This window comes from Arvicanthis niloticus, chromosome 18 (assembly GCF_011762505.2).
Source record: "Arvicanthis niloticus isolate mArvNil1 chromosome 18, mArvNil1.pat.X, whole genome shotgun sequence".
Lineage (NCBI taxonomy): Eukaryota > Metazoa > Chordata > Mammalia > Rodentia > Muridae > Arvicanthis > Arvicanthis niloticus.
Window position 1 is genome coordinate 40,296,863 of NC_047675.1, and position 12,264 is coordinate 40,309,126.

The window sequence follows — 12,264 nt, forward strand, 5'->3', positions numbered from 1 at the left end:
CTTGACCCCACAACCCTACAGCTGAACCCAAGCTGTAACCGAGTACAAAAAGGGCCCCATGGCTTGTCCTTGGCCCATACCCCACAGTTACTCCTTAGCTACTTCCTAGCAACAGTTAACCAAAGATTAGTCTGATTGTTTCAGGTGTACTTTCAGACCCTTTGTGATTGTACACAGTCTTGCTTCAGAGACCTGTCAGCTTACAATAGCCATTCAATTAGATGCTTGCCAGGCTGGACACCCTCTTACTTGTTCCCATTCCCTATAAAACCTCGTCCGATGAGTTGCTTCACCAAACCGTCCTGTGGGTCTGTGGTGGATAAGCCCAAACTCGAGTTTGTAATAAAAAGATCTTAATGTAATTACATTGGAGTTGTCTCTTTGGTGGTCTTTTGGGGTTCCCGAATGCTTCCTGGCACAACACTGTCATCCTAGAATTCAGGAGGCAGAAGCAGAAGGCCCAGGAGTTCAAGGTCATCCTCAGCTCAATGGCAAGTTCAAAGGTAGCCTGAGCTACATGACATCCTGGAAGGAAAGAAGGAAGGAAGGAAGGAAGGAAGGAAGGAAGGAAGGAAGGAAGGAAGGAAGAGGGAGGAAAGAAGGAGAGGAGGGAGGGAAGGAGAGAGACAGGGAGGAAGAGAGAAGAAAATATATATACAGAGAGAAGAATAAAGAATACAAAAGAAAAAGAAAAAAATAATAGGCATTAGACAGAAGCCTCATGGAGTACAGGTCCTGCTGTCAGTCCTGACAGTGTGACCCTAAGCCCTGGATTCCATATTCTAGAAGGAAAGAACAGACTTCCACAAGTTGTCCTCTGACCTCTACACTGACAGTTGGCCATGTGTGCACTCATGTAGTAAATAAATAAAACATAAAAATGTTTGTAAATCTCTGTCTTTTTTTTTTCTATAATTAAACACACTCCTTTCTTTTTTGGAAAAATCAAACACTCTCCTTCCATCACGTGAGTTCCAGTAATCAAACCCAAATCATCAGGCTTAGAGACAGGCACCTTTACCTGCTGAGCCAGCTTGCTGGCCCCAGAGATCTTTTTTTTTTTTTTTTTTTTTTTGGTTTTTTGAGACAGGGTTTCTCTGTGTAGTCCTGACTGTCCTGGAACTCACTCTGTAGACCAGGCTGGCCTCGAACTCAGAAATCCGCCTGCCTCTGCCTCCCAAGTGCTGGGATTAAAGGCATGCACCATGACCGCCGGCCAGAGATCTTTTTAAAATGGGTTTGAACACTAATAGTTTTGTGTGAGGAGCCCTTCTGGTGGGAAATTGTACTACCTGTAGCTACTTAAAGGAGAGAGAGGGGTCAAGTTTGGAGTCAATGAAGTACACTTACTATCAGTCACTCTCTCCTATTTACAACAATAGAGAAGATTTCAATTTCCTGATATTTATCATTATAACCTCAGATCTGTACAATGAAAATGCATCATCACACATGCTTATGATCCCCAAAGTAAAGAAAAAGCAGCCTTGCATGTGTGTGTGTGTGTGTGTGTGTGTGTGTGTGTGTGTGTGTGTAAAGGTACAAGTGGCTGGAGCCCAGAACAACCCTTAGGAAATGCCAAGGGACTAGTTTCTTATTTCCATTTCCCCTTAGGATCCCAAGGAGCTCAAGGGAATGCAGATCCATGGATTCCTTGGGGAGTCTGGTGACACCTGGGAACCTTTATTTGCACACACCAGCCCAAGGTGATTCCTCTGTGCATTTTAAAGACTTCTTAAGGAACTGGAGTCCTGTAATGCAAATGAGCCTTGAGGGTGGAAAGGCCCAGTGTCATTTCACAGTGAAGATCCACACCTGGCTCAGTGGATCAGGGGATGGGGGAGCCCTTGAACTGGGAGATAGAAAGAGAGATCTTACTTTCTATTTTATTTTTTAAAATTTATTTTATTTTACATTGTATGAGTGTTTGCCTGTATGAACGTATATCACATGCATGCCTGGTGCCCACAGAAACCAGAAGAGGGCACTGGATCTGTTGGACCCTAAGATCCAAACCAGAGGACACACTCCCGAAGAAACACTCATGGACAGTGGATTCAATGCAATAACAAGAGGTTTATTAAATTGATAGCCAGTGCACTGGAGTCCCCTCGCATGTAGGCAAGAGAAACCCTGAGCCAAAGCTAAGAGCAGTTTTTATACCATTTTTACAGAATTCACTAGGGCAGTTATACAATCACCTCTTAATAACCACAGAGGCTGATTTCAAACAGCCGTTCCCAGGCCCGGTTTCTAGGTAACTCAGATTTGCACATTATCTTTATGACAATGAGTGTTAGCTAAGTGGCTTCTGTGTACCCAGGTTTATTACATTAAGGGCCTAGCTTCCTGATTACCTCTTATCTTGGGCCCTTCTCCTGGGATGTGTGTAAGTCTTTGGAATGTGCTCCTCCCTGGATGTGTCTCTGGGGAAGTAAATTTTTAAGTTTAAACCGAAACCTGAGATTCTTACAGATCCCCTTGGACTGAAGTTACAGATGGTTATGAGCCACCCTGAGGGCACTGTGGGATTGAACCAGAGTCCTCTGGAAGAACACCCAGAGCCCACTTCTTCAGTCCCCATTTATAAATTTGTAGAATTTAAGAAATAAGCAGATCTAGGGATGGGGACATGGCTCAGTGGGTAAAATACTGCCACACAAGCACAAGGACCTGGATTAGGACCTCCAGAACCCACTCAAAATCAGACACCAGTGACCTACCTCAGACACCAGTGACCTATTGTGCTCCTGCAGCAGGATAGGAAGAGAGATAGATCAAGAGAATCCCAGGATCCTTCAGACCTTACAGGCCTGACAGAAACCACAGTGCATGAAAACGTGTCTGAAGCAAGCTAAGAGAAGAGCTGCACCTAAGATGGTCTTCTGACTACCCTGGAGTACTGGTGCGCGCACATCCTGATTCAGACTGCTTGGGTTCCAGACCCGAAGCAATGGATGGAGGTGCATATTTTATATATCTTTCTTTTTTTTGGGGGGGGGGTCTTTGAGACAGGGTTTCTCTGTATAGCCCTGGCTGTCCTGGAACTCACTCTGTAGACCAGGCTGGCCTTGAACTCAGAAATCTGCCTGCCTCTGCCTCCCAAGTGCTGGGATTAAAGGCACAGGCCACCATATCAGAGCACGCCTGGCCTCTAGGTTCTCCCAGCATTCCTCAGTCCCTACCTGGCATACCCTGCCCCCAACCCTGGACTTTTCAGCGCAGTGGCTGGGTGGACTGCCCTTCCCCCAGAGGCTCCTCCCTATATAATTCAGAATTTTTGATCTCTCTTTATCGCCCCCCCCCCCCTCTGCTTACGCACTCTTTCTTTCTCTTCTCCCCTTCTCTTCTCTCTCTCCCTTCCCTTGGTGATTTCCCTGGCCTCCTTCTTTGGGGCCAGCGAACTCAGAGCAGTTTCCCAGCAAACCTGCCTTTAATATAATCTAATCTGGTTTGAATTGGGCTCAGTTCACCAACTGATAAATAATGTATCACAGACTAACAAACAAGCACTCTCACTCACACCCCCCCCCACACACACACACAGGTTTTGTTTTTGTTTTTAAGGCAGGGTCTCATTCTGTAGCTCTAGTCAGTCTGGACCTTGATGTGTACATCAGGCTGGCCTATAACTCCTAAATATCCACCTATCTCTGCTTCCTGAGAGGATTAAAGGTATACACCACCACATCAAGCCCACATATTACACACACACACACACACACACACACACACACACACACACACACATACACACACACACACACACACACCATACAGATTGTATTTCAAAGTCTTTGTAATTCTATCTGAATTTTTTTCCTTTGGTTTTTGGGGCTTTTTGTTTGTTTGGGTTTTTGTTTGTTTGTTTTGTTTTGTTTGTTTGTTTGTTTTCGAGACAGGGTTTCTCTGTGCAGCTGTCCTGCAACTCACTCTACCCCAGGCTAGTCTTGAACTAAGAGATCCGTCTGTCTCTGCCTCTCATTAAAGACATGGGCCACCACTGCCTGGCTCTACCTGAATTTCTATGGCAACATCAATTCATTTATGGTTTAAACCCCAATGTAGGGCTTCTTGTGAAAGAGCCTTCTCATCTCTACCTTAGCAGCTAGTTCCATGATGAGACACAGCCTAGAAGGACAGTCAAGGTTCTTCAGGTAAAAAGCTGGCCCCAACAGCCATGAACTGGGTTTGGACTCGGCTGAAGCCTACTGACACCTAGTGGTTATCCAAGGAAATGCTTCTAGTTCCCCTTTCTCTCCACTATTTTCTGTTTGTTGACCCAGCACCCAGTGTTGTCAAGCACTTTGATGGACCACTTTGAATGGTCTTTCCTACACAGGACCGCAGTATAAGTCGGAATCAACTGGGAGGGAAGGGAGATATTTTGAAAAGTTATCTCTCTAGGGTCCACTTGTGAAGTGTTATAGTTAGGAAATCTATGCTGAATGTCTCCTTTAAAAACTCCAAAGGTAACGGAATGGCCAGGAATACACAGAGAAGTCCTGTCTCGAAATAACATAAACAAACTAACTCCGAAGATAGCTGGGTGTGGTGGTGCACACTTGTCTGTAATCCAGACAGGAGTCAGGAGAATTGCTGAAAATCTAAAAACATCGTAGTAAGTTTCCAGCCATCAAGGGCTATTCAGTGAGACCCTATCTCCAAAACAAAACAAACAAAAAATCAACTACAATCTCCACAAACTTCCCTATGTGCTCCCTAAAACACAGACCCAAAACACCAGCACTGACCTTTGACCCAGAGAGTTGATAACGCAGTTTTTCACTAGCGCCTGGTCTGCCTTGACATAATAGTTTACAGTTCCCAGACTGCCTTCCTATCTGCTTTTAACCCTTTTGCAACCACATGCAAATGTAATCTCCCTGTGCCGAGAGGACAGCAGGCTCTGAAAGGTCATGTTCATTTTTCAGGTCCCGTAACTAATTCAGTGATAAAATTATGTCTCAGATCCAGGCTGTGACCAATTCAAAATCCCATTGATTCTTGCTTGCTCGGGCTGACCCTGGACATGGGGCCAAGGTCAGAGAGCTGACTGTAGCCAGGGCCAGCTGTTGAAGGGTCAGACATTTAAATATGAATACATACTTTGAGTATTTACTATAGTTAGTCACAAAGCACGGAGAAAGTGTAGAGTGAAAAATTATAAAGGCCATTTTATGAAATATGTGTAGATTTTTCGCCTTACAGAACGGGGAACTGAAAATAAGATTTCAGGCCTTCACATTCCAGGTAAAGGACACTTGCTGGATTACATTCCTCAAGCCTCTCCCACCTATGGGTGGGAGGGGCCCAAGGCAGGAAGACACATTCCTGACCACAGATAAAAGATGCTGCCACCTAGGTGGGGGTATAGCCGGAAGATAATTAATCTGAAATAGTTGGTAAACGGCAGGATAGGACACAATAGCATGGAAAAAACCCACATTTTTGAGAAGAATGAGTGTGCAGAGTGATTTTCACATGACTCTAGATCATTTGGGCTAGATTCTCTGAAATGTTCCACTGTTCTTGGTTACCCCTCCCTTGGTCTTCCCAGTGCTATGTTCAAAATTTGTAAAACAACCAATCATGTGTAACCACGTGAAAATGCAACCATTCATGTGTAAGCGCGTGAAAATGCCTTCCTTCCCCCACCCCATGCTATAAAAGACCCTTTAACCCACCACTCGGGGTCAAAACCTTGGTCTTGGAGCTAAAGAGCTTGGAGTTTTGACCGCCGGCCTACTTCCCTAATAAAGCCTCTACTGATTGCATCCAGGTATGGTTTCTTGTGATCTTTGGGTGGTCATGATCTGAGACTTGAGGAAGGGTCTCCCGAGTATGGGGGTCTTCAAAAGGACAGTTGTGAAGGACAGAGATAAGTAAGATGCAGTCCAACGTCTTCGAGATTCTTAGTGTTCTAAGGAATTCTTCACACATCTGTTTTTTGGTCCATGTTACCTGTTAACATTCTGTCTAAACTCCACCTCCACAGTTACCTGACAACAGCCAGGTATGCTCCTCCCCACAGTTACCTGACAACAGCCAGGTAGGCCTGGCCCACTATAAACGGAGCTACTTGCCCCCTCCTCTCTCTCTCTTATTCCCTCTTACTCTCTTGATCTCTTGACTCTAGCCCTTCCCCCTTCCCTTCCCCCTCTCTCCACGTGGTCATGGCCGGTTTCTCTACTTCTCACTTCTCTCTCTCTCTCTCTTTTGCTCTCTCACTCTCCTATACCAACCAGGATGTGACTGGTTCCTCAGGGGGAAGAGATGCCTCTGCATGGGCCCGCTGAGACATCCCCTTCCCCCATACCTCTCCACACACCCACAGAACATACTCTCTTTATCTCTTTATCTTTTTATAAACACTTCATTACCTTTATCAACTATTCAGCCTCAACCACTCACAATGGTGTTCTGGTGTTGGGTTCAGGGTGGAAGCCAAGAAAACTCACCTCAGATACGGAAGCTTAAAAATAGAAGCTTTATTTTCTGAGTGCTCAGGGAGGCAGCCAGTTTGGGATCTGAACTGAGTCTCCAAAGGGAGATTGTACATTTTTATTGGACCGGAACACAAAGCAAGGGTGTGTGTGGTGGGGTGCGGGAGGGGGTGGGGGAGTGGCTGTTGCATTGACCAATCACACTTTGACACAGGGGGTTATGAAGGAAGTTGGTGACTCTGTCTTATCCAGGTGACCTGGTTTCAGGGTCCTGAGTCAGTCCCCTCCTGGACGATGACCTGGAATTTAGAATGACAAGGGATCAAGAAGAGGGCAAGCTACACACAGTCAATTACATCAAGACGAGCTGCACACATGACTTGTGTGCCTTAGTGTAGATGACGGGACAACAGCATCTTCCCTCTTTACATCCTTCACTGGGTAACAGACCAACATGAATCATCTGAACGAGCAGGACAGGTGTTGGTTCTGGGGCCTGGGAACATGAACTCAGTTTTGACCCTGTCAACATGGTGGAACTCATTCCTGAGACGGTGTGACTCAGGAAACTGCCTCCTAACATGGGGTGTGCTGGTAAAGAACTGTGTTGGTTTGCATATGCTTGGCCAAGGGAGTGGCACCATTAGGAGGTGTGGCCTTGTTGAAGGAAGTGTGTCACTGTGGGCCTGGGCTTTAATACCCTAGTCCTAGCTGCCTGGAAGCCAGTCTTGTGTTTGCCTTCAGAACGAGAATTAGAACTCTCCTCTCCTCCTACACCATGTCTGCCTGGATGCTGCCCTGCTCCCACCTTAATGATAATGGATTGAACCTGTAAGCCAGCCCCAATTAAATGTTGTCCTTATAAGAGTTGCCTTGGTCATGGTGTCTATTCACAGTAGCAAAACCCTAACCAAGACACCAGCTCTCTGGAATGAAAGGAAGAAAAAAAGAAAAACAAGAGAAGGAGGTGGGGGGTATAAAGAGAAAGAGAAGGAGGAAGGGATGGGGGAGGGAGGGAGAGAGGGAGGGAAGGAAGAAGTTTGATGCTGCCCACTAGTGTGGTATAAATTTTTAAAAAGTCCCACTTTGGTCAATTTCTTGTTGTCAGTAATAGACTGGTGAGCTTACAAAATTCTCAACTGGTTAAGAACTGGGTATTTTGGGACCAGCAAGATGGTTAGTGGGTAAAATCACTTGCTGTGTGAACTTGACAATCTGAGCTTAATCCCTGAAACCCACTGAGGCAGGAGAGAACGACCCCCAAAAGTTGTCCTCCACTTACACACACACACACACACACACACACACACACACGCATACCATACACTAATAATAAAATAGTGATTTTAAAGAATTAGATATTTGTGTTGATTTGGGATTTTGCTGAGATGCACCTCGGGCTTGTATACATGAGGGGCGTGCTCTACCTCTAAGTTGCAATCCCAGCCCAATGCTGTACACTCAAATGTGTCTAAGGAAGTGCCCATAATAACAGAGGAGACCTTCATGGCAAGGCAGAGGCTCAAAGGGGTAGCAGATCCCCTGGGCAGATCAAGTGTAGGAAGCCGCTGTTAACAGTGGCTATACGTTTGCATTTCCAAGATGGCACTGGCCTCGTGTTTTCCCAGCAGTAAACAATTAATCTGCACAGCTGCTAGGCAGAAAGACTGCCAAGTCACTGGCCTATCCCGAGGCGTAATATTGGGTGGTGAGCGAACAGCCAATCAGAAGTGAATACGTCACTCTAGGCTGTATTTAAGCTAGGCCCCTTCCGGATCTCAGCCCTTCCGCCCTTCTGCGTCTTCCGCGCTTTCCACGTGTGTGTTACAGAAGTAAAAAGTTCTCGTTTTGCAGTAACTATGCGTCTCTCGTGTTTTCTCGTCCACAGGCGTGGGGCAACACGGGAGGCGCGCATTATAATCAAGGTCTTCTGTGGGGTTGTGGGGTTGTCATAGAGCAGTATATGAATTCTTTGCTCTGTTTTGCTTTGTTTTTGACACCAGGTTTGGCTCTATATAGCCCACATAGCTTCAAATTCCTGGCAATTCTCCTGCCTCAGCATCGCAATGCTGCATATACAAGCTTGCACTCAATGGCCAACCTCTATAGGCCACCTACCACACAAGGGCAGATTCACAAAAAAAAAAATCTATGGGTATATTAATCAGGGTTCTCTAGAGAAACAGAACTGAGAGAATAAATATAATAGCCTTGTCTCTCTTACAAATATACTATTGAGGCGGGGAGATCCCGAGATTGCTCATCAGATAAAAACACTTGCCACCAAGCCTGAAGATCTAGCTCAATCCCCAAGATCCATGAGATAAAAGGAGAGAAGAGACTCCTGTAAGCACTCTCAGACCCCAGGGAGGACAGCGATCTGGTCTAGAGAAAAGATCCTTTACATGGTCAGACCAAGCTTGCTTGTCCAGCTCTGGAACTATGGGAGAAGAGCCATTCATAAGCACCAAACCACTGAGAATTCCTTTTCTCCAAATCTTTTTAACTAGGAGAAAAATATGTTAGGCGGTCAAAGGCTGCATAGGCTGCCTAACGTGCACCGTGGCAGATAGTAAACTGTATGTCACGGGTCACCATGAACACTCATTAAGAACACAGAGAATCGCTCCCAAACAGTAAAGGGAAGCCTCGTGAGAGCGAGGCTATCATCTGGCTCATGACTGCATCCTGTATCTAGAACACTTACCTGCACATAGAAGGTCTAAGTGATATCCACGCAGAGGACATATTCTAGTCGGAACTAATCAATGGTCTAACCCACTTGTGGCCACACCAGGTAGGAGTAACACTGTGTTTTTATCCCTTCCGTCTGTCTCCAGGACTTAATGAGCATCAGGGGGATGGCGCTATTATCCCGGAGGAAGCAGGAGGCAGGGTAATCCTGCAATGATAGTCACAATCCTAACACACTCAGCCCTGTCTGCAGGAGAGTGTGATTAATGTTTAATCAAGCCTTGTCAGTTACATGAAGTCAAGGAGAAATCCAATTCCCCCAGTGTGGCACTTTTCATTAAGAGTGGAATATTTTATTCACTAAAAAGCCGACACCTTACTTTATTAATCAGTTATGTCTATCAAGTTAAAAAGAACATCCCTAGGGCAGATTCACAAATAAAAATCTATGGGTATATTAATCAGGGTTCTCTAGAGAAACAGAACTGAGAGAATAAATATAATAAATGTATAAATATGTACATTTGTAAATTTATGTGTAAAAATGTATTTATACTTATATATTGTGTATTATACACACTATATATGTATATACACACAATATATATCTCATACACAGGGTTTACTAGGATGGCTTGCAGGTATGGTCTAACTATTCCAAAGAATTTAATAATTTGAGGCCAGCCTGGTCTACATAATGACTTTCAGGACAACAAGGGTATGTAGAGAGACCTTATCTCAAAACAAAAATGTCAAAATCAGGAGAACACTGATATATTTTATGCAAAAGATTTATGAAAACAAAGAGAGAAATCTGGATATTCAGAAATTTAGCCATTATATTGCGATCCATCTCACCACTTCAAGTCCACCATTTCTCACTTCGTGTGTTCTGTTTTATAACCTTGTCTCCCTTACAAATATACTATTGAGGCGGGGAGATCCCGAGATAGCTCATCAGATAAAAACACTTGCCACCAAGCCTGAAGATCTAGCTCAATCCCCAAGATCCATGAGATAGAAGGAGAGAAGAGACTTCTGTAAGCTGTCCCCAGACTCTACTTGACAATGTGGCATGAATCCAACATGCTCTCAAAACAAATAAAAGTAAATTATAAAGTGAACAAAACCACATACTATAGACATTTCCCCTGTCAATCAAAATCCTATCACAGTAGAATTTCAGTAATGCCGTTTTGAGAAATATTCTTGTAAGTTTAGTCACTAAGAATATTTATTCTAACATCTCTTGATAAACGCCCATCAATAGACTCAGACCCAGACTGTATTTCCTCTTTTTTTCCCTACTAAGAGACACTCAAAGGCAAACACTGCCGTTCTCACTAGCAACCTCAGCTATTGAGTATGTATTTTGGAATGCAGCTTCGTCTCCTCAGCGGGAATAAATTAGAAGAAGCTGCAGGCCCAGTGAATGAGGGACTTTCAGAGACATTTAGCCTGTCTCCTGGACTTGCTGTCTCCATATCCCAGTGGCCTGGTCTGGAAGCGTTTCCTGTCTGGCTTCAACTTGAAGGAACCCGTTAGCAGGAAGAAGCATCAGCAGCCAGGGTAAACTGCCTGACCCTCTGCAGACTGGCACAGAGCGGAAGCTGAGAAAGACTCCCGAGATGAAAACTAGACACTAACCAAACAACAGCAGTCCTTTTGGTGTTTACCAGTGTCCAGAATGGATGTGCTGGCGGCTTCCTGAAAGAAAAGTGTTGAGCTGTGTTCTAAAGCCCTAAAAGCTCTCGCCTCTGAGAAAAGAGGCAGTGTTTTCTGACGTTGCCATCTTTCCCCACTAGCCTTAACGGCTCTCCAGACCTTTGAAAAAAGATACAAAAGCTAATATATGCCTCTGGGGTTTTGTTATTGTTTTGGGTCCCCCTACCCCCACCCCGTGGGAGAATTGGCATGCGCTCTTTAGGCATTGATGAAAGAAGGACCAAAGGAAGAGAATATAGCCTGACCTGCTTAACCATTCTCATGCTTAAAGCCACAAGCAAGGGGAGCTGCTTTGTCAATACAGAGTCTTAAACCCCACTGCAGGGCACCCCGAGGTGTGCTGCTCAATCAGAGACTCGCCCAAAGCTCAGCATCTCTGTATCTTACTTGGGCCAGGCCTGCATCTTAGAATCCTGACAGTACCTATTTGGATTTCGTATCCTGCCCATATTTGCATATCCTGCCCATATTTGCATATCCTGCCCATATTTGCATATCCTGCCCATATTTACATATCACATCCATATTTGCATATCTCTGATTTGGGCTGGAAAGGAAACAAAGCTTACTTTAAAAGGTAAAAGGAGGAGGGTGGGTAGAGAGAGATGGCTTAGCAGTTGAGAGCACTGGCTGTCCTTGTACAGGAGTTGGATTCGATTCCCAACATCCACATGACGGCTCATAGCCATCTGTGATCCCAGTTCTAGACCCTGACGACACGGTCTTCTGACCTCTGCAGGTACCAGTCATGCAAACGGTGCATGTATATACATGTATTCAAAGCGTTCATAAACATATAAAATAAAATAAGTAAATAAATACTAAAGAAGTGACAGAGATGACAAAACCAAAACTAGCCAGTCCCACGTGTTAGCATTTTTTTTTTTTTGTCTAAACTCCACCCCACAGTTACCTGGCAACAGCCAGGTATGCTCCTCCCTACAGTCACCTGGCAACAGGCAGGTAGGCCTGGCCCACTATAAAAGGGGCTGCTTGCCCCCCTCCTCTCTCTCCTTATCTCTTGATCTCTTGCCTCTAGCTTCTGTGTCCCCTCGCCCCTCCCCCTTTCCCCTCCCCCTCTCTCTATGTGGTCATGGCCGGCCTCTACTTCTCTACTTCTCTACCTCTCTACTCTCTCTTTCTCTCTGCCCCTATTACCCTCCTGGCTCCCCTCCCCATGCCCTGAATAAATTCTATTCTATACTATACCGGTGTGTGACTGGTCCCTCAGGAGGAAGAGATGCCTCTGCATGGGCCCACTGAGACATCCCCTTCCCCCATACCTCTCCACACACCCACAGAACATACTCTCTTTATCTCTTTATCTTTTTATAAACACTTCATCACTCACTATAAAAGGGGCTACTTGCCCCTCTCCTCTCTCTCTTGTTTTTCTTAC

At 45.1% G+C, this 12,264-nt stretch overlaps 1 long non-coding RNA gene across 1 annotated transcript; it reads right to left on the reverse strand.

Moving 5' to 3' along the window:
* Positions 1-6,471: 6,471 nt before the first annotated feature.
* On the reverse strand, positions 6,472-9,343 carry LOC143434899 (uncharacterized). The gene is made up of 2 exons (XR_013104753.1): positions 9,154-9,343; positions 6,472-6,745 (listed from the first exon to the last, which is right to left on the reverse strand). It is a non-coding gene; the product is annotated as an uncharacterized LOC143434899 (long non-coding RNA).
* Positions 9,344-12,264: the final 2,921 nt, after the last annotated feature.